At 43.5% G+C, this 27,504-nt stretch overlaps 1 long non-coding RNA gene across 1 annotated transcript in view; it reads left to right on the forward strand.

The window, feature by feature from the left end:
- Nucleotides 1–923: 923 nt before the first annotated feature.
- The window catches only part of LOC111550162, a 32,755-nt gene continuing 6,174 nt past the window's right edge, over nt 924–27,504 (forward strand). Inside the window, exon 1 of the long non-coding RNA XR_002733949.1 lies at nt 924–2,629. This is a non-coding gene — a long non-coding RNA (uncharacterized LOC111550162). The remainder of the gene's footprint in view (nt 2,630–27,504) is intronic.

Genomic DNA, 27,504 nt, shown 5'->3' on the forward strand with positions numbered 1-27,504 from the left:
CTTTGAGCTGATAATTATACTGCACCTGGATCCCTCCTACCTCTGGACTTAAGGTTATGTGAGGCAATGGATTTCCTTATTCTTATGAAAACCAGTTTCTGTGAAACTGATCAATATCAAGCGTGAAGCATGCTTCACGAAGCAGCACCAGACGATAGAAAATACCAGGGCAGCTGCGGGTCACAGCCCTGAAATCTGGCCACCTGGGTTCATATCCTGCTTCCACTTGTGCCAGCTGTGTGGCCTTGGGGAACATACTCAACCTCTGGCAGCTTCAGTTTCTGCATCTGAAAAGCAATGATAATAAATAGTGTTCCTCACAGGAGAAATGTGCGTAACACACACGATGTAGTGCCTGACCCATAGTAAGTCTCAGTAAAATCTGACTTGTAATTATGGTTCCCCCTAGGTGTGAAGATCATCTCAGGATCCACAGATTGATTCAAAAGTGGATTCCCAGTCCTCTTCCTTTCTGTCATTGACTCTGTGTCTCTTTATTACTTTGGGTTTTTCTCACTTTTCCTCTCCTGATCTTCTCTCCTCTCATTCCTTTAGCCATAATTGGGATTGATAGCTTTATTTGTTGTATTTTAAAATATGTAATTTTACATTTCCCCTTTTTAGTTTAAGAAGTCAAAGAATGGAACATTTTATATTTCCTTCAATAAAAAAGAACCTCTTTATTTGCTTTATATATATATCCCCATTAAATTTCATCTGCTTGGCTTTGGTCCAGTGTTCCACCCTATCAGAATCATTTTCCATCTTGACACTGTCAGTTATTAGCTTTGCCATCCTTCCTGGCTTTATTTCATCTGCCTTTTAAACCTTCACCAAGCTCTTGACAAAATCTGCAATTTAGGATGGCTCTATCAGTTATCAGGTAGGTGTATGTACTGGAAAACTCTAAATCAATGCTCCTTAAACTTCAGTGGCCATAAGAATCACCTGGAGAGCTTGTTAAAGCAGATTTGTGGGCTCCTCGCCTGAGATTCTGATTCAGTGGGTCTGGAGTGGGGACTTTGCATTTCCAATAAGCTCCCAAGTGACACTGAATAGGGCTGCCACAAGTAATAGAGGCTCAGTCAAGTTAGTATAATAGATTTCTTTCCTCTTATGTTGAAGTCCGTAGGCAGGTAGTTCAGCCTAGTACCAAGGTTTCAGAACCTAGGCTTTTTCCTTCTCCTTCCTGCCTTAAATGGCATTTGGTTTCCTACTCATGTTCAGAGTGTTTGCTTGAGCTACAGCCATCATGTCCACATTCAAACCAGTAAGAAAGAGGAAGGAGGAAAGGATGTCTTCTCTCTTTGTAAGGACATATCTCAGAAATTGTATGTGACACTCTGCTTACATCTTCTTAGCCAAAACTTCCTCACAAATCACACTAGCTGCAAATAAATCTGGAAAATATAGATTTTTATTTGCGGTGTCATATGCCCAGCTAAAAATCGAGGTTTTATGACCAAGGCAGAAGAGAATGCATTTCTGACATTACTGGTTTTTAATGTTACAACAAACCTTTCCCAACTCTCCAGCCAGAGGTTTGCAATCTAAAACTTGCAATGGGCTAGGAAGTTCCAATAAAATTCTGAATTTCAAATTCTGATCACCCCTCCACAGGTAAGTATTATTTCTTTCATTTCTATGTTCAGGAAATTGAGTCTCAGAGAGCTTCAGTGACTTTCCTGAGATCTCTTGGTAACTAAATGCCCCAACCAAGATCTAAACTCAACCCTGCCAAAGCCCAGGCTTCTAATGCGTCATTCTACATCACGGGAATCATACATTTGTTTGCAGGATGAGCCTTGAATCAACCAACTACTGTTGCATGCTATGCAACCACAAAACTCTGAGACCTAGACACTTATTTTACTACCATGTCTATGAGTCAACTGGAGACCAGCTGCTCTAGGCTAGGCTGGACTGGACTCCTCCAAGCCACAGCTGGGTCTGGGTCTGCTCCATGGTTCTCCATCTTCTTCAGACTTGTGGGCCTACCAGGGTGGAGCCTTCTCATGCCAAAAGCAGAGAAGCACATCTCACTGCTGGTTGTAGTGCGGTCTGCTTCCATTCCCTTGACTGAAGGAAGTCACATGGCCAAGACAAAAGCTAGGCAGTACAGTCCTCCAGGAGGGAGTAAATATTTCTCAATATATTCTTATCTACCTCAAGTCCCTATGCAGATGCATTGGAATGGAAAGAGTCCCAGACTGAGAATCAGAAGTCCCTAGTTCTAGTCCCAGACCTGCCATGAATAACTTGTGTGACCTTGGACAAATTACTAACCCCTTCTGGGCCTCAGGTTTGTTCTAGAGATCTCTAAGGCATATGCAGACTTTACCTTAAGAAGCTATGGCATGAAAAAACAAATCATTGCCTCTCAAAATTCTAATCTCCTCTGAATGTAGCTTAGTCTTTATGCAAAAATAAACACACACACTAGAGTCTTTTCAAAACCACTGGGCCAATAATGTTGATGATTCTGCTAATGACCAAACTGGAGCACAGTGCAGCTGGTCCTGCTGGTCACGGGAAGGCCCTAGAAAGAAATGAAGCCATCAAGAAGCTATTGATGCTGTGACCTTCTGTTCCCAGGGCCTGAATGCAGGCTGCTCCTCTACTTAGACAGGTGAGATTTAATTTTGGTGATTTATGATAATGCCTCTAAGTGCACGGGTAAACATGTCATGGTTTATTTTGCAGAATTAATGAAGTCTGATTAATCTCTCGGTCCCCAGCAGATTCTGCTCTGAGAAATGGAGCGAGACTACCAGGCTTTTGTGCAAATTATGGCGGAAGGATTGATGGCATGAGAATCATCTGAAATCCACACAATCTGACCTTTTTTAATCCCATGGATCCTTTAGTTGGATTCGTTGCCATCATACTAGATGGCTGCTGACCAGGGAGAGACCCTTCTATGAACACAGTGTGCAATACCACAATTGCAGCTAAAGTTAATCAAGCTAGTTCCATGCATCAGGTACTTCACATGGTCCTTTACCCCAAGGATTGAAAAAAGCCACGCTTTTGACTTGGATGGATAGCAGTTCAAATCCCAGTCCCACAATTTAGAAGCTGTTTGATCTTGGATGCATAGTGCAGGCACTGTTGGTGTTCTTCTGTGCACATTCAACCCTGTGTCTTCTCTGTCCATATGCATCCTATAGCATGGACAGTTCAGCATGTTGCCTTTCATATTTTGGTGGGAGAGAGAACTATGTAAGCAACAAATTATATTGGAAATAAAACCCATGAGTGACTCTAAGCTGCAGATGGAAAAACTCAGTTTATCCACAACACTGGGGTTAAATCCTTCTTACTAAGAATTGGAGGCCAGGCATGGTGGCTCATGCTTGTAACCCCACCCCTTTGGGAGGCTGAGGCAGATGGATCACTTGAGTTCAGGAGTTAGAGACCAGCCGGGGTAACATAGTGAAACCTCATCTCTACAAACACACACACACACACACACACACACACACACAATTAGCCAGGCATGGTGGCATGTGCCTGTAGTCCTAGCTACTTGGGGGCTGAGGTGGGAGGATCACTGGAGCCCAGGAGGTCGAGGCTGCAGGGAGCTGTGACCGGACCATTGCACTCTGGCCTGGGCAACAGAGTGAGATACTGTCTCAAAGAAAAAAAAAAAAAAAAGAATTGGAGATAGTAAAGATTCACAGCCAAATTTAGGGCTTTTGTGTGTCGAAATACACAAACAAGGTGGGAGAGATTGTGCTGCAGCAAAAGGAGTGCTGTGATAGCCATCAGGAATCTGGATTTGAGTCTTGATTCTGCTGACTACAAAAGATGTGACCGGGGGCAGTTACAAAACTGAAATCTTGGTTTCCTCATCTGTAAAGCGGGAATGATAATGCCTGCCCTGCCTATTGCACAGACCTTCTTATGGAGATCCCAGAGATAAAAGCTGTCAATGATTAGTAACTCCATTTCACAGATGAAGAAACCGAAGACAAAAATGTAGGCAGTGGAACAGAGACGTGGATCTCGTAGTTCTTCTCCTACCTCATCTTGTACCACTGTTTTTCCCACTCACTCTGCTCCAACCACACTGACTTTTTGTCCTTCTCTTGAATAAAACAAGCTAATTTTCACTTCAGGGCCTTTGCTGTTTCCTCTTTCTAGAATGTTTTCCCCCTATGTCTTCATGCACTTCGAGGAGGAATTGGCCTTCCTTTGTTGATATGCAGGAGTCAGTACAAACATCTCTTCCTCAAAGAAGTCTTCTACAGACCCCCATTCAAGGTGATCTCTCTCCTAGGCTCCCTTTTGCATACCATCCTGTTATATTTTTGCTCTATCACTTCCTGAGATGATGATATTTATGTATCGACTTATTATTATGTATTGACTTATTAATCATTTCTCACTACTCTCTTTCCTGGAGAAGAAAGATCCTGAATATCTCATTTTCTGTTACATTGTCAGTGCCAAGAACAGGACTTGGTATATTGTGAGCAGACAGTAAATATTATTTTGAATGAGCAAATTAGTATGTATAGACTTATTTTTAATGACTTTATAATATGTTGCATGGATATACCATCATTCATTTAACCAGAGCTTTAGAGATGGATACTCAATTTTTCTTTTCTGCTTTTACTTATTTTTATTTTCAAATTATTTTACTACAGCAAACAAATGAGTATAATCTGTGTATACTTACTTGATTTTATCCATAGAGCATATTCTTTTTTTTTTTTTTTTTTTTTTTTTTTTTTTTTTTTTTTTTTTTTTGAGACGGAGTCTCACTCTGTCACCCAGGCTGGAGTGTGCAGTGGCCGGATCTTGGCTCACTGCAAGCTCCGCCTCCCGGGTTCACGCCATTCTCCTGCCTCAGCCTCCCTAGTAGCTGGGATTACAGGCGCCTGCCACTTCGCCTGGCTAGTTTTTTTTTTGTTTTTTTTTTTTTTGTATTTTTTAGTAGAGATGGGGTTTCACCATGTTAGCCAGGATGGTCTTGATCTTGTGACCTCGTGATCCGCCCATCTCGGCCTCCCAAAGTGCTGGGATTACAGGCTTGAGCCACCGTGCCCGGCCCATAGAGCATATTCTTAGCAGTGGGATTGCTGGATCAAAGGGCAAGTGCATTTACAAATTGTGATACATATTGTCAACTTTCCCTATAAAATATTTTCATCAATTTATGCTCCCATCATCTGTGTATGGCACCACCAGCTTGGCATTCCCTCCAAGTCCCTGACAATAACACGTTATTGCTGAGAAGCCTTTGCTGCCTTTCAACTTGCTCTCCAAGTGCTGCATCTACTTTCCTCATTACCCAGTGAGAGGCTGTGTGTGCAGCAGCTCTGCTCTATTTCTCTGAGATCTAAGTGCTTTGGGTGGTTTTCTCCTCTCATTTAGGTTGCATTCTCTAGCCTGCTGTGGCAAAAGAAGGGACATTTAAAATACATGGTAGTGTCTGTAAAGATTAGATTATTGTTCAGTAAATATTCATTCTCTTCCGCCTACCCTGTGGCAGGAAAGTAGTTTCTGTACTCCCTAACTGTGGCCTTGGCCTCGTGATTAGTTTTGGCCGGTAGGATGTTCGCAGAGGTTATATGAGCAGAAGATTCAAATATGCTAGTATTGTTGGGCTTGCTCTCATGCCTTTGTTTTTTTGCCATGAGAATAACATGCTTTATTTATCTAAATCAGCTAGATCAGATGAACTCCAGCTGTCGTGTTGATGTGTAAACGTCTTGTCATATGACATCAAGATTTTTGTTCTTATTTGTTACACAGCAAAAGCTGATACAAATTCCAAAATGAAACTAGAGCTTGCATTTTGCAGCACTTGGCACTTTCTATGTTAAATATTAAATATTCCCTAGGGTAGTGGTAGCAGAGGAATATTTGAACCTATTGACATTCATCTTTGTGTGGGTTTAATTGAGTCTTGAAGAAAGTACAGGGCTAAATGAGTCCTAGGTGAGGACTCATAGCAGGAGGAAAGGTATAGAAGAAGGACTGTGCAAGGCCTGTCTTAGGACTAGTGAGCAGACTAAAACATAGGCTATATGTCAAAGAGTACTGTAGGAGCTAAGGTTTGAGTTAGGAAACAAAGAAATTGAAGAAGTTAGAGATAGCTTTTATTCTCAGGTTACTGGTTCCAACAAAGAAATATAAACTGCAAGGCAACCCTGGATGCCAATTATATGTCAATTACACCATAAGTCATTGACATTCCGAGGTCAACTACGTAATGAAAACTGGTAAGAGCCTAAGAATAGGCTGGCTGTGCCAAATAGAACAGGCCGGCGGACAGCTTTATTCATACTTGTATTGTTTCCATTTAGAACATCCTTATTGATTAAGCTGTATTTAATGTAGTACCAGCCCACACTTTTGCTCCTTAAATATTGTATGACTATGGCCCTGTCTTCACAGAAAACAGACATCAATTGCAGTACTCAAAAGTTATTCTGAAGGTAGCCTCATATTTATCCACTTTTTGATAGCATATTGTGTTTTTTAGACAGAGTCTTGCTCTGTCACCCAGGTCGGAGTGTAGTGGTGCAGTCATGGCTCACTGTAGCCTCCACTTCCCAGGCTCAAGCGATCCTCCCACCTCAGCCTCACAAGTAGCTGGGACTACAGGTATGTGCCACCATGCCTGACTAGTTAAAAAAATTTTTTTTTGTAGAAATGGGGTCTCACATGTTGCCCAGGCTGGTGTTGAACTCCTGGGCTCAAGCAATCGTCCCACCTCAGACTCCCAAAATTATGGGACTGCAAGTGTGAGTCATTGTGCCCAGTTGAATAAAATTTTAAACAATTATTTTGTGAGTAGTTTTTGGTATTTAATCCAATCAATTGTGATAATATTCATTCATCCATTTTTAAATATTTAGCATCATGAGAAGTCATATAGATGCGAGTCTGAATTCCAGGTTCATCATTTACTGGTTATGTGCCCTTGAGCAACTTATTTTACCTTGATAAGACTTTCTTCATCTGGAAAAGAGGGTGAATAAAATGCACCCCATAAGGTTGCTGTAACGATTAAATTAGTCAATGTGTATGGAGCTGTGTTAGTCCATTTTCACGATGCTGATGAAGACATACCCCAGACTGAGTAATTTATAAAGAAAAAGAGGTTTAATGGACTAACAGTTCCTCGTGGCTGGGGAGGCCTCACAATGGTGGCAGAAGGTGAAAGCCACATCTTACAGGATGGCAGACAAGAGAGAATGACAGCCAAGCTAAAGGGGAAACCCCTTATAAAAACATCGGATTTTGTGAGATTTATTTACTACCACAAAAACAGTATGGGGTAAACCACACCCATGATTCTATTATCATCCACTGGGTCCCTCACACAACACGTGAGAATTATGGAAGCTACAATTCAAGATGAGATTCAGGTGGGGACACATCAAAGCCATATCAGGAGCACATAGCATTGTCCCTGGCCTAAGGCAGGCTCAGTGAATGCCATCTCCTGCCATGCAGTTAAACATTTATTGAGAAGCATGAAGGGCTATGAGTCAGGTACCACGCTGGGCACAGTGAAGGAAACAGAATGTTTGTCCTCAAAAATCTCAAAGGCCAGGGACAAACCAGCCAGGGCTGACTTACAAACATAAGAAGGGAAGTGAGGGATAAGGCCTCAGTGTAGCAGCTGCCGCCTTTTTGTCTGCCTGTTGCAGAGGGACGTCCATAAGTGGTAGCTATGATTCAATCACACAGCCACATGCTTGGATGCCAGGCTCTTAAAACCCCACCATTGTGACTGACCCAAAGCTGGGCACCTGACCCTAACAGGGTCTTCAATTCAGTCTTCTCTGGAATTTTGTATTTATTCCGGATGGCAAATGAACTTATTCCAGGCTGCAGATCACTCTTTTTTCTTGAATTTGATTTTTTGGTTAATAGGAGTGTCACATACACCTTGAAAGCAGTACCAGATCCTTTGCTGCCTGCCCTACCTCTGTTCCTCCTTGAGGGGGAAATGTGCATTTATTGGTTGGAGCCTGAAGTACAGATTAGGCTACACTCGCGAGTGCCACTGGGGGGTTCACTGGGTGTTGAAGCGTAGAGACTTGTTCTCATGTCCCTCTTCTCACTTCCCTTTTGCAACCAGAGCTGGTTGGGTAAACTGAGCTTTGCCTGACCCTCTGAGACAGAGGGTCTGAGACTCTTCTCCCCCTTCCCTTTCTCTCTCTCGTGTCCTCTTGCTGCAGCGGTGGAAATTGCCTACATCTGCACTGTCGGCTATGGAAGCCACTAGCTGTGTGCGGCTTTTGAGTACTTGAAATGTGGCTAATGTGACTGAAGACTTGAATTTTCCATTGTATCTAATTCTAATTAATTTAAGCCTAAATCTAAATAACTTCATGTAGCTAATAGCTCCTGTATTGGACAGCACAGCTGTGCCAGACAGAAAAGGCTAGCAGGCAACTTCATTCACAAATTTTATCGTTTCCATTTAGGGGAGCAGTATTAATTAAGCTGCTTCTAACATAGTGCCAGCCCATGTTTTTGCTCCTTAAATATGGAGGAGAGAATGAGAAGAGTCAAAATTGGTTTTTTTTTTTTGGCTGGGGCCAGGGCCTGGGGTAGGAGAGGCTACACTTAGACTCTGGTCTAATCTGTGTGTTTTAATTCATCTGTACCAGGGAAGATTGAATGCAGGTGCCAGTTGCTGGCTCAGCTAATAATGAAAAGGTTTTTTGTTTGTTTGTGTCCTATGTGACCACTGTTTCTTGTAGATCTATCTTTCGGGACTTCCTTACTCAGGAAAGGTAATTGGTGGGGCAGGATTCAGGCATTCCCACGGGCTCCAGAAATACTACCATGGCTTAGATGATATCACTCCCTCTCAAGTGCGGCTTTATCAGATTCAACGGGACAAGGCAGGCCGAGGAACAAACGTGTCCCAGGAGTGCGGGCCCGGCTTGGGAGTTTGAATTCCAGGTGCACCACCTCTTGATCGCATGTCCTTGGACAAGTTACTTTACCTTGATAGGACTCAGTCATGTATGTATTATAGGTTGAGGGGTGGAGTGTCTTTTGTCTTTGCACCAAAATGATCTCCAGGTGAGATGACTCCAATTTGTCCAAGGGCCGTCCTCTGGAGAAGGCTGCAGGTGGGAGGTGTTAGCATTGTTAGCTACAACCGTCTCCCAATGTCTAGATCCCTCCCCTTATTTCTTTCATCCATTTATGCCAATCTTGACTTCAAAAATTTCCCCAGATATGAGTTCTTATGCTTTCCCCAGTACCAGTTACCTTCTATGATACCAATTCTTTGATTTAAAAAGTGATTAACACTCCCTAAAATTGTGGTTTGAGTCTCCCTCCTAGACGTTAGCTCCTTAAGGGCAGGAATCTTGTTTCTTACCTTCACGTCTGTATTCCAGTATGGAGAAATGTGCAATGAGGCTCCATCATGAACCTGGTTTTCCTGGATCCTGATGTAGTCTGTACTCAGCTGGGGGCGCTCAGGGCCTGTTTGGAATTAAGCAGACCCAACAGCCAATCATGGCTCTGCTGCTAACTAGCTGAGACTGAGTAGATGAGTAGGTGGCTCCAAGTCTGTTTTCTTACCTGTGGAATGCAGATAGATGACAGCTACCCAACAGCGGGGTCATAAGAAAGGAATGTTATCAGGTATGTACAGTACTTAGTAAGGTGCCTGGCACACGGCAGACACTTAATAAGTGGAGTTATAACCATAATTAAACATTTATCACAGCTTGCTTTTGTTAGAAATGAGTACTAACCTGTTGTCCCTCATTTGACTCTTAGCTCTTTGAAAACAGTAACTTTGTTTTTTTCATTTTGGTATCCTTGTTTATCCTTTCCATCCCCCAAGCACTCAGCAAAGAGCTTGGGACATGGAGGGGATTCGTAAATACTTACTAGGTTGAAGTCTTAACACATGACAGTTCCTACAATAGTTGGAAAATGGAGTGGAAATAGAGTGAGACAGTTCAGGGAGGATGATGTAAAATGACCTCGTGACAGTAGCATCTCCTTAGAAAAATATAGGAATGAACTTATCTATATACTGCATTTCTCAGAAGGAATTTTTGTAAATATACTTAAATGCCTTACATTCCCTAAAGGGGACTATTTCAAACAGACACAAATACTTGACTGTATCTTCTAAAGGACCTGTTTACTTAATTGGAGAGATGAAGAGAGAGGCAGGTGGCTGAGATTTGAAGGCAAGGCTGCCAAGAATTCCATTCTGCGGCTGATGAAATGCAGCACTTTCTTTGATGGATGGTTCTTACTTTCTTTTACACAAGAGAGGAAGTTATTTCCGGGGCAGGTATTGTGTCCTTTGCAATTTTGCACCCCCACACCTAGCTCAGTGTTCAAGTGGTATAAGATATTTTGTGTTGGTAAGGTACTTGTTTAATTTTAATTCTTGAGTATTGGATCAGTTGGGTTGCGTTTCTTCATCTTTGTTTTCATATCCTAAGAAAGGGTTCTCACCCTAACTGTACATGCAAGTCCTCCAGGGAGGTTTTAAGAAGACTACTGCTCCTATCTGCTCTGCAGATGTTCTGGCTTACCTGATCTAAGGGAGAACCTGAGCGGGTGTTGATCATTAGCACCCCGGTGATTCCTCTGTGTGGTCCGATGTTGGGATCCACTGGTGAGGATGAAAGTCAGTAGAACTGGATTCTGGTCCATGTCACCCACTTGTTATGTGACCTGGGGCAATGACTCTCTCTTTGGGTCTAGGCCTTTTCATCTGTAAAATGAGGGCATTGGATTAGAACAGGCAGTTTTAATTTTTCTCGTTCAGAAGCCCATTCAGAATGGGTTTTCTTTCTCTCCAGGAAAATAAGCATACTTATGCAAAATTTCCATATATTTCAAGGAATTGATGAAATTTCCTGTATTGGTTAGGATTCTTTTCTTCACAAGTGTCAGAGACCCAGGTCAAATTGGCACCTACCAAAAAGCAATGTAATAGTTCATGGTCCTCATAAATCCTGGAGTGGAAGTGGTCTAGGCATGCTGGAACCAGGAGCTCAAAGATGCCGGGAGGAACTTAGCTCTATATCTTGCCTCTGCTCTTTAATTTTTAGGCTTTCTTTTTAGGAAGAGTCTCTCCCAGTGATGGCAAAGATGTCCGTCAGCAGCACAGGCTGGTATTTTACCCACCTAGCAACCCCAATTGAAAGAGCACAACCTTTTCTTTTATGGTCCTGGTAAATATCTGGCCCAGCCCTGACACAACCTCTGTGGGTAGGGGGTTGGATGCTCGGCTGGCCCCATGCTTGTCACTATTCATGCCTATCACTGTTACTTGGAGTGGATAGGCTCCACTTCTTCTTGGTGGAGGGCAGAATGGGGGTGGTTTCCCAAAAGAAAATTAGGCCGTTGTTACCGTAAGACAGAGCAATAAATACTGGGAAGGCAAGGATACAGATAACACCTTACCTTGGAAGGCTGCACATCTGTGGAACCCATAGAGGTACATGGCCACAGGTTGAAAACACCTGGACCCTGAGCTCTGAAGTCACTCTTAGTAATGTACGATGATAGATAAGCATGGTATTCTTATCTGATTTCTGAAAGCTTTTGGAGATATATATGATATATATATATAATATATAAAATTTATATGTAAGAAGGGCTATTGATTTTCCTTCCATGTTTAATTTTCTATTCCACTCACTTCTGGAGTGCCAGTTATGCGCACTTTAACCCCATTTGTTTTGATGGCAGTAATGAAGCTTGCAGGCAGCTGGAAATTTGCAAAAACCCCACAGTGAGGAAGTATAAGAGCTGGGATTCAAATATAGGCCTCCCAATCCACACACAATGCTGCTTCCAAGAAAATACTGCCTGGTGACCCATCCTGTTTTTTTCTGTTTTGAGAGATTCAGCCCATAGACTACTGTTTAGCTTGAATGAATGGTTTCTCCTTGATCGTTTAGGTGAAAGTGCTTTCCTAGCGTCAAGGCCTTGTAACCCATCGTCTGATGAAACAGGGTAGTTTTGTATGTTTAAAGTTGACCTTTTTATTTTAAGAAAATAATACACTCAGTGCTTTCTGCCTACCTCTTGGGACTATACTTATCTAGATTGTATTAGCCCCTGTTGTCTAGTACGTGAACCCGAGAGACATGCCTGCAACCAATGAGTGTGGCAATTATTCCTGTGTCCAGAAGACCATAGGTGATTAGTGGAAGAGGGGTTGTTAGGTTTGGTGCCCTGGAGCACCTTAGGTTTTTTGAAATGCTAAGACCGGAATACATAACTTGTCATTTTAAAGAGAGTATAATTTTAAAAGCAGTGGTCCAGCCCAAAGAAAATGGATGTGATTTTTGTCTGAACTCTCAAATAATTTAGCTTTTTAATCTAGGATCTCTAATAGTGATCTAATGAAAAAAGATTCACTGCTTAAGTTACCAAAAATGTGTTGCTCAACTTCCACAGATATCTGGAGAATGAGTCTAAAGGAAGAACAAAACATCCCACCTTATTATGTGCAGAAATATTGTTGAAGAAAAGGAATAAAATGAATGATCTAGAAAAAAGGCATTAACTATTAAAGTCCATGGTAAAGTACATGGACACAAAGTAGAGCTGACTTCTCTAAATAGGTTCTCTAGGCCCATGTCGTAATTCTAATACTTCTTTGCTTTTGAACTTTTCAGGATATTTGGGCACTTATTATCAGATGCAAATTCTCTAACAACTCACCCACATTCTCTCTAAACAGGGACACAGGTTCAAGTCCTAGCTCTTGCACTTAGTAGGTTGAGTCAATGAACCACTATTAACATCTTGTGATATCTCCTTCTAGCCTTTGTCTTTAGCATTGTCAACCATTGAGATACTAGTGCATGATTTTGTATGCTGACTTTGTCACCAAATATAAGCTCTTGATTTTCATATTGTTGAAAGCTCTGTTTTATATGTCATTTTAGATAGCTGCATATTATACCTTTGCATGGATACACAATGATTCTCATGTTTCTTTCTCTGCCATCAGAAGAAGTTCAACCAGGGAGTGACATGATGAGATTTGTGCTGGAAGCTTCCTGGAGGGTGACTGGAAAGAGTGTGGGTTCAGAGGGGGCCAGGGCTACTGAGAATTCCTTTCATTAAATGATTATTACAGGAAAGTCTGAGCTGTATCACTGAGGAAGACCCTAAAGTCTATCAGTACAACTTTCTTGATTTATAATTGAAGAAATGGAGACTCAGATTGATAAAATGACCTCACCAAGGTCTCCCAGCCTCACCTGGGGAATTTCTAACTCTCTGTCCATGGGGCTGTTTCTATTCAAGTTCAACATCTACCACAGCCGTATCATAACTGAACATAGGCTAAACCCACTCCCAGGGGGCTGTTTCAGTAAGAAGTAGAGATCTAGTCTTGAAATGCATTTAGCTGTTTTTTTTTTATTTTTATTTTTTAAAAATTGTCAGTGTTATTAGTGATTACTGGCTGCTGGCTTCAAACCATTCCTTGCCTATCCAAACATAGCAAATGAAGGAGAACAAATGATGTAACTTTGTTTAAAAAAAAAAGCCATTGAAATGTCCCCCAAAGAGAGGAAGCTATTATTATCCCAGACTTATTAATGGGAAGATGTGAATAGGCTAGGCAACTTCTCCAAAGTAATCAGCCAGAATTAGAAGTCAAAATTCCTGATGTCCTCCAAGGGGCAAGAGCTCTGCTGGCAGTTTGGCTTTGCCCGCTATAGGGAGGGCCAAGTCAAACAGGATACAATTAAGGATAGAATTCCCATGCCTTCTCCTGCTCTGTGACCCCCTGACCAAGCAGCTCTTGCCAAGTTTCTTTGCTGCTGTATAAACCTTCTGACTCTCATGCTGTCAGCAAGATTAAGCAGAAACAATTGGGCGGGGCTGGCTCTTCCACTGCCTCCTAGCTGTGCCCCGCCCTGCAGTGGCTTCACCTCTTGGATCACAAACGTTCCATCTGGAACTGGAGATGACACCTAATTGCCTTCCCAGCTCCATAATCCAAGATGTAAAGTGAAGGCCAGCATAGGGGCTCATGCCTGTAATTTCAGCACTTTGAGAGGCCAAGATCATTTGAGCCCAGGAATTTGACACCAGCCTGGGTAACATAGGGAGACTCGCCTCTACAGAAAAAAAAATTTTTTTTCTGGGCATAGTGGCTCATGCCTGTAATCCCAGTACTTTGAGAGGCTGAGGTGGGCAGATCACTTGAGGTCTGGAGTTCAAGATCAGCCTGGCCAACATGATGAAACCCTGTCTCCACTAAAAATACAAAAATCAGCCAGGTGTGGTGGTGCATGCCTGTAATCCCAGATACTCGGGAGGCTGAGGCAGGAGAACTGCTTGAACCCAGGACACTGAGGTTGCAGTGAGCCGAGATCACATCACTGCCCTCCAGTCTGGGTGACAGAGCAATACTCTGTGTTAAAACAAACAAACACACACAAAAATCTGGGGGTGGGGGTGTGGTGGCATGTGCCTGTAGTTTCAGCTACTTGGGAGGCTGGGGTGGGAGGATCTCTTGAGCCCAGACGTTTGAGGCTGCAGTGAGCTGTGATCATGCCACTGCACTCTAGCCTGGGTGACAGAGTGAGACCTAGTCTTTAAAAAAACAAACAAACAAAAACCCACAAAAAAAACAAAAACAAACAAAAATAAGATGTAAAGTGAGAAGTATGCTTTCAAAAGGCATTTGCCAGGACTTTCTTGGTGGCAGGTAATAGAATGTCAATTCATAAGAGATTAGGCAAAAAAGAAATTCATTGCAGTTTAGTGCCCACCTTTCCCTGCAAAACATAGGATAATAATAATAATCGCCGCTTGTAACTGCATTAGATGAGGGCCCAAGTCTTGAATGATTTGTCTCATTAAATCCTTGCAAACTCTGAGATGCCTAGATTTGTTTGTTTGTTTGTTTTTTAGAGATAGGGTCTCACTGTGTTGCCCAGGGTAGAGTACAGTGGTGTGACCATAGCTCACGGGAGCCTGTAACTCCTGGGCTCAATGGATCCGCCTGCCTCAGTCTCTCAAGTACCTGGGATTTCAGATATGCAACACCACATTCAGCTAATGTATTTTGTATTATAATTTTCTTTTTAGAGACAGGGTCTTGCTATGTTGCCCAGGCTAATCTCAAACTCCTGGGCTCAAGCAATCCTTCTGCTTTAACCTCCCAGATTACTGGGGTTACAGTTATGAGCCACTGAGCTCAGCTACTGAGTTGCCTAGTTTTATCAACCTTGTCTTATACAGGGACAAACCAGCGCCTGGGGACCAGAAAGCTGTCAGGCACAACCCAAAAGCCAGTCTCTCTATGTATCAGGCTCCAAGCTGCCACTCTCTCTGCCTTCTGCATCTGAAGAAGGACAGACACAGGCATTTGTAAGAACCTTGCATCCTGGCATTGTGACAATTCTTTAGGGGAGGTGTGATTATCTCCAACTGACAGACAAGAAAAGTGAGGCTGCCTCTACAAGAAGAAAATATTTGTTTTATATTTAAAAGAGCATATGGATTATGTCTTTTTCTGGGTTTTGGGATCAAACCCAGTCAGGGTGCAAGGGTGTCTATGACTGAGAGGACAGCAGCTTGACCCTGGAGGGCTTGTGCTGAAGTTGGGCAAGCTGAGGATGGTAGTTCCCCAAGACCTGCAGGTATCTGTACGCATAAATGAGTGAATTAAAATTTACTGGTACCTTTGTTGGTCAGATCCTGTGCTGGCCAAAGTCACATTTGCCATCTCATTTAAGGTTCACAGCAACTGTGGAGTAGTATTATTTCCATTCTACAGATGAGAAAATTGAGGCTCAAAGAGGTGATATGCCCTGGATCATTAAGCTAGCAAATGGCCAAGATAGAATTTAGACCCACGAATGTCACATTCCGGATTTGGGGCTCATTCCGTTTTTCCTCAATGGTTTTATTTGGAATGAACAATGAAACTTTCTAGGTCCTTGGCCAAGAGGAGTAAAACAAACTACAGAAACACTTTATGTCCCACAGAATTACAGAATACCAGAGCTAGAAGAGCTGTTCAAGACTAGGAAATTTTGTATTCCTTGAATTTTGTGGAGTTTCAAAATGCTTTGACACTTTTCTTAGAAAAATCCACATAGCACAGATACACAAAATCTTACTTACAAGTCTGGGGGGCAAGAATCACCCTTTGCTTCATTTTCCTGTCCTTCATATCCAACATGATTTAAGATGATGAAAAGAAGTGGTAAAAAGAAGCTCACTAGACTATGAGCTTCTATATTATTACTTGTCAGGATTCTCCAGAGGAACAGAACCAATTGAATGTGTGTGCAGATTTATATTCAGGAATTGGCTCATGCAATTCTTGGGGATGGCATGTCTGAAATCTGTAGGACAGGTCAGCAGGATGGAGACTTAGGGAAGAGATGATTTTGTTGCTAGAGTCCAAAGACAGTGTAAAGGCAGAATTTTCTCTTCCTCAGGGACCTCAGTCTTTTTCTCTTAAGCCTGTCAACTGATTGGATGAGACCCCCCCACCCAAATTGTAAAGGATAAAAACTGCTTTTGTCAAAGTCTGCTGATTGGAATGTTAATCTTATCTAAAGAATACCCTCACAGTGGCACCTAAACCAATATTTGACCAAACATCTGGGTGCCATGGTCTAGCCAAGTTGACACATAACAATTAACTATCACAGCTGTGCAAGGCAGAGCCTGCGTCTGATTCACTCTGTGTCTTTGGGGCTGAGTGCAGTTCCTGGCAGAGAGTGGCTGCTCCTGACCTGTTGGCAAATAAATGAGTCAAATTCTAAAGCTCCCAGAATGACCTTGGAGGAAGCATGGTGGAAGGCAAAGAAGGCTATGCTCGGCCCAGAAGATTACGTGTGATTCCAAGAAGCAATTGGCAAGCAAAGAGTTGTGGGCTAGAGAGGTGACATTCAGGGACTTTGGCAGAGGTGTGGACTTCCAGTGACCCTGCAGGTGTGTCTCAGCGGAGCAACCCTGGTGGGGGCTCTGCGCCTGCTGAGACACTGCAGAGCAAGGGCTGGAGTGGAAAGTGGCCTGGCCTGGCAGCGGGAGCTCCGGTCCCTGTGCTGTCTCTGGTGATCATGCGCTGTGGGCCTGGCAGATTGTCTCACCTCTCTGGACTCAGGTGCTGCGTCTATGGAAGGGTCATGAACTGGCCATCTTCAGGCAGGATGTGACCGACAATCAGGTATGTTTGACCCAGGCAACATTTACAAAATGGTTTAACTAATTGCCAATATTAAAACGTTGGCAGATTTTGGCCGGGCGTGGTGGCTCATGCCTGTAATCCCAGCACTTTGGGAGGCTGAGGTGGGTGAATCAGTTGAGTTCACAAGTTCGAGACTAGCCTGGGCAAAATGGTGTCTACAAAAAATACACAAATTAGCTGGCCGTGGTAGTACACGGGTGTAGTTCCAGCTACTTGGGAGGCTGAGGTGAAAGGATAATTAGAGCCTGGGAGGCAGATGTTGCAGTGAGCTGAGATCTTGCCACTGCACTCCAGCCTGGGTGACAGAGCCAGACCCTGTCTCCAAAAAACAAAACAAAACAAAACAAAAAAATTATATAAAACAATTGGCAGATTTCACACACAAAAAATGAGGATTTATGATTTCCCTGAAAATTTCCCTGAAGTCAGGCCAACAACTCTAGACCTGGCTTTATCTGGTAGCCACCAGGCAGACAGAGGAGCCACTATGTCCTTAGCTGGGGAAAGTCCTTGTGCTGTCCACCACGAGGCTCCCATGGCTCTGTGTGGTCTCCCTGAGGCTGAGGTTGCAGTTAGCTGCCAGTCATCACTGAACTTGTATGGTGGTTTTTCACTCTTCTATGTAACCCCACCAGGCCCTGGAGACCTTGGAGTTTCTAGACCTTGTTCTAGATGCTCTTCAAGGTCTCTAGGTCTCTTTACATGAATATCAGTATGTTCCTCCAACTGGGCCCTAACACGTGTCAAGGCATAATCCTAGGCAGTTTATGTGCATCACAGAGGCAAAACATTCAAAGATTCTTAATTAAAATGCTGGACAGGCTTGGTATGGAGCAATCACAGGGTGGGGCTGGCACAGAGTGGGACGGAGCAGTGAGAGGAACAGCACTGTCTGGCTAATTGCATGACTTGCAGTCTGAACAGCACTAAAATGATGTTTTCTCATGGTCCAGCTGCCCTGAGAGTTCTTGCATAACATGCCTTCTAAATATATGTCTCTATACCTTTAAGAGTTTGAGAAAATTTCATTTATTTCCCTAAGTCCTTCGAATGCCTGGGCTGGACATTTGCACAGCCACAGCCATTCCTTCATATGAGAGTGTCCAGGCCGTGTAGCCTTATTACCCTCTCTAGTTGATCTTTTGAGGCTCACTCTTGCTCAAGAATCTATGGCTGTACAGTAAGAAGTAAACCTCCAAATTGTATTTTCTATGACTCTTTTGGTGGCAAGAAATCTAATTTGAAATAGATCAGGTGCGAGGGAAATTTTATAGGTGAAGTTTCACCCATACCTGACTTTAAGCAGTTTTTGGGACAGTAGATGACAAGAAGACGTAATCCTAGGACTCAAGAAGCCTGTGCTCTTTCCCATGGGCAAAGGGAGCCTATAAGAGAAAAACATTACATTTGATTTTGGCATAGAAAGAATATGGGATTTGGGGCCAGGAAGCCCTGGCTTTGCCATATACTAGCTTAGCAAACAGTGCAGTCTCTACAGTGGGACATTCATACTCCTTTCTTTGCTTGTTGGTTTTGAGAATGGGCACGATGTATGTAAAGTGTCCACCACGTTGTTATCTGTCACACACTAAGAACTTAACAAGTGACAGCTGTGGTTGTTCTTATTACCATAGCCAGTAGGTGGTCTTGGAGTTGTGGGAACCTCTGTGGTCTAATAGGTCTGGGTGGTTTCAGAAAGGAGCTGGGCTCTTGCTGGGGCTTGGAGGTTGGGTAGGATGTGGGGGGTTGTTAGCACTGCAGGTGAGGGAACAGCGTGTGCGTGGGTGGAGGCAGAGGTGAGCACGGCATGTTCAGGGCACAGGTCAGACTGGCCTGGCTAGACAAGAGGGTTCACGTGGAGGCAAAGGGTTAGAACAATGCCTGGCTTTTGTGATAGCTGGTTAGAATTGCCCCGTGCTCCTCTCTGAAATATCTGTCCCCTTTGCCAAGTGGAAATTGGCATTCCTTGCTCTGGCCAGATACTATTTTCTCCCCTGCCTGCCTACCTGTAGGCATAGGCAGTGGAGCCAATGAATTGTCCTTATTCTTTGCCAAGTTTCCAGTTAAGAGATTACATACCTGGCATTTCTATGGAGCCAGCCTAGGAGTGTGTCCTGAGTGAGAGTCAACCAGGCCCAAGGAGCCCACCAGCATGCAGTGTCCAGGGACAGTGGAGCAGACCAGGCTGGGGATCCTTTGACTTGGGATGGCTGCTTCCCAGGTTTCTCTACCCCTTTCTGTGTAGACAAAAGAACTGGAAATTCAGAGAGGGAACTCTTCACCCTGGTACACAGGATATTTTACTGGGAAGAGCCCAGAGAAGACATTCAGTGCTTGGTCCAACTTCACATCTGACTTTGCAGAAAACACTGCAGAGCTTTCTGAATAGGTGGTTGCAGCTTCTACTTGCAAACCCCCAATGCAGGTGCTCACTCCCTCCACAACAGCCCTTGCTTCTGTTGACGGCTTTAGCAGTTTGCAAACTTGTCCTTGTATTGAATTATGTACCAATACTGCTTGTGTTTTCTTGTACCGCTTTTTGTTTTATTTATGTTTATGTCTGGTTATAAGATGGGTAACATTATCTTAATAGCACTTCATAGAGAGAGCCTAAACTCTAGGAGGGGAGACGTGTAAATAAGAAATGCAGGCCAGGCATGGTCCTCACACCTATAATCCCAGCACTTTGGGAGGCCAAGGTGGGAGGATTGCTTGAGCCCAGGAGTCTAAAACCAGCCTGGGCAACACAGTGAGTCCCCATCTCTACAAAAAATACAAAAATTAGCCAGGCCTGGTGGCATGCACCTGTGGTCCCAGCTACTTGGGAGGCTGAGGAAGGAGGATTGTGTGTGCCCAGGAGGTCAAGGCTGCAGTGAGCCATAATTGTGCCACTGCATTCCAGCCTGAGCAGCAGAGCAAGACCCTGTCTGAAATAAAAAAAAGAAATGTGATGGAGAGGTTGAGAGGGGAAGGAAGTAGGGAAAATTCTGGCTAGGGTATAGGCAAGACTTTCTCAGGTTCCACACTGGGCACTCATCTTCAAGGGGCTCGTGGGGGCATGGCCAATAAGGAAAAGACCACTCAAGTTGTGGGGAAGGAGAGCAGGCTTGCTGGGGATGATTCTTCCTAGGTGCCCCTTCCCCACTGACCATGGCAACCATCTTGTTTGTTTTCATTCCCTGGAGCTAAAGAACAAGTATGGTCTCTGTCATACAGGAGAGCTCTTTGACATTTCCTCCCTTGGGGTGAGTAAGACATAGTCCCTGGCCACAACGAGATCATAGTCTAGAGTAGAAGAGAGATCTAAGAGGAGAAGTATATGAAGATACTCTGTCCTGGGATGGGGTGTATGTAACAGCCAAGAGAAGGAAGACGAAGGCCCCAATCCACTCTGAGGCGTGGATCTGTCCACCCTCTCTTCTCCACCTCTAGTATTCTCCTGTAGTTTGCTGATAGCATCAGGGGTCATTTTTATCTTTTGCATTTCTAGCACTCTCTGATAGTAACATTTTACTGAATACTTAGTGCATGCTGGGTCCTGTGCTAAGCGCTTTTCATAGATTATTTCACTTAACAACCCACCAGGAAAAGATTGCTCTTCTCCTTCCTTCATGACTGAAGACACTGAGGACAGAGAGGTGAACTAACCTGCTCCAGGCCACACAGCAAGAAGGGGCAGAGCTGGAATGTGAATGACAGCCACCTAACCACACAGCTTCCATTCCTTCACCCTATACCAGTCTGAATACCTGATAGATCATACCACAACAGGTTTCTCCCAAAAAATTAGGGTTGGCTGGGGAAGAGTTATTGAGAAGGAGAATAAATGGGTAGGTGAAAATTGCGAAAAGCCTTCTATTTCATGGATTCCGTTTGGATTCAATCTATAGGCATTAGGGAAGCATTGCAGTGTTGGGAGGCCAGCGTGGGCAGATCACTTGAGTCTAGGAGTTTGAGACCAGCCTGGCCAACATGGCAAAACCCTGTCTCTACTAAAAATACAAAAATTAGCTGAGCATGGTGGCACACGCCTGTAATCCCAGCTACTCGGGAGGCTGAGGCATGAGAATCGCTCGAATCTGGCAAGTGGAGGTTGCAGTGAGCCAAGATCACACCACTGCACTCCAGCTTACGGGACAGAGTGAGACTCTGTCTCAAGAAAAGAAAAAGAAAGGAAAATAAAAAAGAAAGTAGAGGCAAAGAGACAGCTGGGAGGCTGTTTGGCTTTCCAGGTAAGAGTTAAGGTGCAGGGAACACCATTTGGCACTGACTGGGTACCAGGCATGGCGCTACACACTTTGCCTAATAAATAATTACATTTGATCTTTACAACAATTTTGTGAGGTGCAAATTGCAGCAGTGTTTCTCAACTCTGGCTGCCCCTGTAATTACCTGGTGAGCTGTAAAACAGTGATTCTCCAAGTGTGGTCCCTGGACTAGCAGCATCAGCATCCCTGGGGACTTGTTTACAACGCACATTCTCGAGTCCCACCCCAGACCTACTGAATCAGAAACCGTAAGGGCGGGACTCAGCAATTTTCTGTATGAACCAACCCTTCAGGTGACTCTACGTGAACTCATGTGTAAGAACCACTGGACTGCAGGTTGGGTGTCTTCCCTAACCTGGAGATTAGGTCTCGTTGTTCCTCCCACATTCCCAAAGCGAGTGGCTGGTCTGAAGTTGTGAAGGCAGCGACATCGTTCCAGAGACACAGAGAGAGCTGCTGGATGGAATGCTTCAATCAGGAATTTATTAAGTGCCGTGTGTGTACTCAGTGCCTTGCTACATGCTCTCAGGAATTCAAAAGTTAGGTCTCAGAGCCCACCTTCAAGCAGTTGAAAGTATGTTACTTATTCATCTATTCATTCTGTAAATATTTCTTGAGCTCCTATCATGGGTCAGGCATAGTACTGGATGTGGTGAACAAGATACACGGTGAATTGTGAACAAGACAGATAAGGTTGCCACTCTCAGTGTCTTTTTTTTTTTATTTTTAAATTTTTATTTCTATTTTTTTTTTTGAGACAGAGTTTCACCCTTGTTGCCCAGGCTGGAGTGCAATGGAACAATTTCGGCTCACCGCAACTTCTGCCTCTCGGGCTTAAGCAATTCTCCTGCCTCAGCCTCCTGAGTAGCTGGGATTACAGGGGCCCACCACTAAACCGGGCTAATTTTGTCTTTTAATAGAGATGGGATTTCTCCATGTTGGTCAGGCTGGTCTTGAACTCCTGACCTCAGGTGATCTGCCTGCCTCAGTCTCCCAAAGTGCTGGGATTAAAGGCATCAGCCACCATGCCTGGCTCACTCTCAGTGGAATCCTACATTGGAAAAATAGAAGATGAACAAGTGAACAACTACATAAATGTAAAATGGTGATATTTACTATGAAGGAGAGGAAGCAAGGTCAAATGTCAGAGTAGGAGAGAGGTGGAAGGCAGGGGTGGGGGTGTCTCAGAGAAAGGGTGATTTGAACTGAGACCTGAATTACAAGAGAGGCTTGCAAAGATCTGACACAGGGCATTCATTCCAGCCAGAAAGAAGAAGGTTTGTGCAAAAGCGCTGAAGTGGGTGGGAGCTCTGTGAGTGTGAGGAAGAAGCAGGAGATCCACGTGGCTGGATTTTGTAGGGGGCAGAGTCAGAAGCTAGCGTGGACGAGCACAACAAGTGGGCACCAGTGGTCCAGGTGAGGACTTCAGAGGTCAGCCCCTGAGAAAGCCTGGCGGGTCCACACAAGACTCGGAGATTATCCTCAGGCTGGCCGGACCCCTTCCTGTGATCCCCACACTTGGAAATCATGGGATCTGTCTTTGGTTCCTGAGATCCAAGGAACCTGTGGACTCTTTCAATCCAAGCTCAGTCTCTAGGAAACCCATTTGTGTGCATTTCTTTTTCTCATTCTCTTTCTCTTTTAAAGAAAAATAAACCCGGGAAAGGCTCCCTTCCAGAGGGGGAACCTGGAAGCCTGTTGAAGTTCGTATAAGGGTCACACTCTTAGAAGCTCCAGTGTTAGATGTTAATCGTCTAGTGCCTAACTCCAGTGTTGCAATTTTACAGATAAAATTGTGGCCCATAGAGCAGGGGCTTGCCACTGTAACCAGGAGATTGCTGACCCTGTGTTTAAATTTTTTTAGGGGTAGAGTCTCACCATGTTGCCCAGGCAGGAGTGCAATGGCTATTCACAGGTGCACTCATAGTGCATTGTATCCCTGATCTCCTGGGCTCTTTGGCCGTGTTTCAAAGTTTCCTCAACTTGCAAGTGGTGGAGCCTGAATGACTTCAGGTTCTTTGACTCCAAGGGTACTGCCTGTCCTTCCAAAGCCTGACTGCTTGTCCTAATTACAAGGGAAAAATGCAGGATTCCCACCTTGACTTGCAAAAATGAGGTGATTGTGTTAAGTGATCCTCCTGCCTCAGTGTCCCAAGTAGCACACCACCACACCTGGCTCTGGCTACAGGCTTAATACTTTATCTTTTTGTGTTGGACATTGAGTTACTGACTCTCAGCTCCAAACCCACCCTTTGCTACTCTGATTTATGATGCTGGGGCTGGGACTCTGCAAACTACATTTCTGGCCTGTCCACTGGCTCTGAGTTTAGATTCTTGGATGGGGGTATGAGGGAGGAAGAAAGCCTTTGGCATCTCTGTATCCTCTGTCCAAGAGCAGCAATAGTGGACTCCGGGAGTCCCCTTGGTTTCAGGTTGCAGGTGTTCCACACTCCTGGGATCAGCCTCCTTGCACCCCTAGTACCTACCAACTGGAGCACCTTCTTTAGACATTTGCATTCAAGCTCCAGAGGGCCTCCCTCCTCAGAGATTCTAAATTCTAATAATTCTGATCTTTTTTTCTGTTTCTTAACCCTTGGGTTGGGAGCTGCTTTGACAGTTGCTGCTCTTGTATTCCTTAGTGCTCCCCCAACTTTTTTTTCTACCCAGTACTTGGTTAATGATTCTTTGTATCAAGGTCTCTCTGTTAAAATAACTGGTAGAGTTTCTGTCTCTTGATAGGACCCTAACTAGACACGCTGTTTCTTTCTTTCAAATACGGTTTTAAAAGCCCCATTTGCATCCTTTTGCCTCTTCTGGTCTTTATTCTTATCTCATGAAGCAGGGTGTGTTAATGTTATCAGGGAAACTGAGGCTCAGGCAGCTTTGGCCATGTTTAGAAGTTCCCTCAAGTTGCAAGTGGTGGAGCCTGAAGGACTACAGTTTCTTTGACTACAAGAGCACTGCCTGTCCTTCCAAAGCTTGACTGCTTCTCCTAATTCCAAGGGAAAAATGCAGAACTCCCACCTTGACTTACAAAAATGAGGCTATTGTGTGCTCTGTTACAAGCATTAAAAAGACTATGCTTTAAATGATACATTCCTTGGAAATGAAAGGGCAAGAACTAGAATTTGTTAGTAAGTCTTCATGGTAAGTCCCAAAATCTCAATAAAATAGGATTATTCTATGAGGCTTGCAGTACTAAAAAAATTTTACTGTGAAAATGGTGTAAGTTCTTGTTGATTTTTTGTTCATCTCTATAAGACATTTTATTGGTTACATATTTTAGGGGCAAGTAATTTAGTTGTGTATTTTTCTATATATCTTGTATTTTGAAGTGCATAAAGAATATGTGTGTTCATCTGTAGTATCAAGGAATAGGGTTTCTCCTTGAATATTCTGTTGGAGTGACTGTAATTGTTATATTGGCTAATCATTTGAAAATAATTAGAATAATATTGTAAATATAGTATTTACAGTGTGCCATGCACTGTTCTAAGTGCTTTACATAAATTAACTTATGTAATTTCCACAAAAATGCTGAGAGTGGATAGTATTGTAATTTTTTTTTTCATTGATACCATTAAGGCACAGGGAGAATAAGGAACTTGTCCAGAGTCACACAGCTGACAAGTGTGAGAACTGGGAATTGAACCCATGATATCTGGCTCCAGAGTTCTTGCTCCTATGCTGTATACTGACTCTGTTTCTAAGATCACTCCTTTTTTGAGTCTGCAGCTATCATAGTCGGGTTATTTATGAGTGCTGGAAAATAAGAAAGAGAACAGCAAAGCCAAGTCTGTAGAGCATATAAACAAGATGGTGCAGAGCTACTTTAACAAAGGGATGCCACCACCCCCAGTGCTTACAGAGTATGATGGATTGATTGCATTAATAGCCCCGATTATTCATGCCTCTTTTTATTCTACTTTTTGGTAATGCTCTCCCATGCTGACTCTGGGATTAACAATGTCAACTGCTATATTAGATGTCTATGTTGTGTAACACATTACCACAATCTTACCAGCCTAAAACAATGTATTTTTCTTATTTCCCACAGTTTCTGTGGGTCAGAAATCAGAGCAGGGTTAAAGGGCCCCTTTTTCTAGGGTCTCACGAGGCTGCAATCAAGGACTCAGCCGTGCTGTCTCCTTTCTGCAGCTCAGGTTCCTCTTCCATGGTCACATCATTTGTTGACACAAGTTAGTTCCTTGCTGTCATAGCATTAAGGTCCTCATTTTCTTGTTGGCTGGTAGCTGGGGACGACTCTCAGCTCCTAGATGTCATTGGCTCTTCCTTGCCACACGGCCCTCTTACACTGTGACAGCTCACTTCTTCAAGGCCAGCAGGAGAAACTCTTATTCACATTCGCTATGATGGAGTCTTAGAGAACATAATGAAATCATGACAATGACTATTCCAACACCTATATATACCATAGGAGGGGACTTCCAAAAGTTCACAGAAAAATGGAATTAAAAGATACAAATTTAAAAATGTAAACTTTATTTCCCAACACAAGTTCCATCAAGTTCAAGACGCCTTTGTAAGTGATTATAAAAGTCATGACTGGGCGTGGGAGCTTACACCTGTAATCTCAGCACTTTGTGAGGCTGAGGCGGGTGGATCATGAGATCTGGAGATTGAGACCATCCCGGCTAACATGGTGAAACCCAGTCTCTACTAAAAATACAAAAAATTAGCCAGGTGTGGTGGCGGGCGCCTGTAAGTCCCAGCTGCTCAGGAGGCTGAGGCAGGAGAATGGCATGAACCTGGGAGGCGGAGGTTGCAGTGAGCCGAGATCACGCCACTGCACTCCAGCCTGGGTGACAGAGCAAGACTCCGTTTCAAAACAAACAAACAAACAAACAAACAAACAAACAAACAAAGTCATTTAGTTCATCCCTAAAGAACTGAGGGTCATGGAAATTTAACCATGTCAATGCAGTCTTTTAACATTATTAACTGAAGAAAAATGGATGCCATTTAAAGATTTTTTTTTAAGATTAGGAAACAAAAAGAAGTCAGAAGAAGTCCAATCAGGAGTGTAAGGTGAATGCCTAATGATTTCTCATTAAAACTCTTGCCAAATTTTCCTTGGTTGATGAGAAGAATGAGAAGCAGCAGTGTTGAAGGACTCTCTGGTGAAGCATCCCCAGGCATTTTTCTGCTAAAGCTTTGGCTAACTTTCTCAAAACACTCTCAGAATAAGCACATGTTCTTGCTCCTTGGTCCTCCAGAAAGTCACACAAAATTCCTTGAGCATCCCCTAAAACTGTTGTTATGACCCTTGGTCTTAACCCCTCCACTTTTGCTTTGACTGTAAACTTTCATCTCTTGGTAGCCAAGGCTTTGATTGTATTTTGTCTTCAGGATTATACTGGTAAAGCCATGTTTCATTTCCTGTTAAAATTCTTTAAAGAAATGCTTTAGGGTCTTTTTTCCCCCCCCCGAAACAGGGTCTTGCTCTGTCACCCAGACTGGAGTGCAGTGATATGATCTTGGCTCACTGCAGCCACAACCTCTGAGGCTCAAACCATACTCCCACCTCAGCCTCGTGAGTAGCTGGACTACAATTATGCACCACCATATCTGGCTAATTTTGTTTATTTTTTATAGAGACAAGGTCTTACTATGTTACCTAGGCTTGTCTCAAACTCCTGGTCTCAACTGATACTCCTGCCTTGGCCTCCCAGAGTGCTGGGATGACAGGTGTAGCCACTTTATCCAGCCAGTTTTAGCATCTTGATCCCAGATGTTTAAAATTTCCATTGAAAGCTTTCCTCTTGTGTGCAGTTGATCTGGGTGCAACAGTTTTAGCACCTATTGAATGGAAAGTTTGTTCAACTTTAATTTTTCAGTCAAAATTGTGTAAGCTGAACCAACTGAGATGTCTGTGGTGTTGGCTGTTGTTTCTGGCGTTAATTGTTGGTTCTCTTCAATTACGGTATGAACAAGATTAATTTATTCCTCACAAATTGATGTGGATGGTCTGCCACTGTGGTCTTTCATCTTCAACATCGTCTCGTCCCTTCTTAA

The sequence above is a fragment of the Piliocolobus tephrosceles genome, chromosome 7 (genome assembly GCF_002776525.5).
Source record: "Piliocolobus tephrosceles isolate RC106 chromosome 7, ASM277652v3, whole genome shotgun sequence".
NCBI classification, from domain to species: Eukaryota; Metazoa; Chordata; class Mammalia; order Primates; family Cercopithecidae; genus Piliocolobus; species Piliocolobus tephrosceles.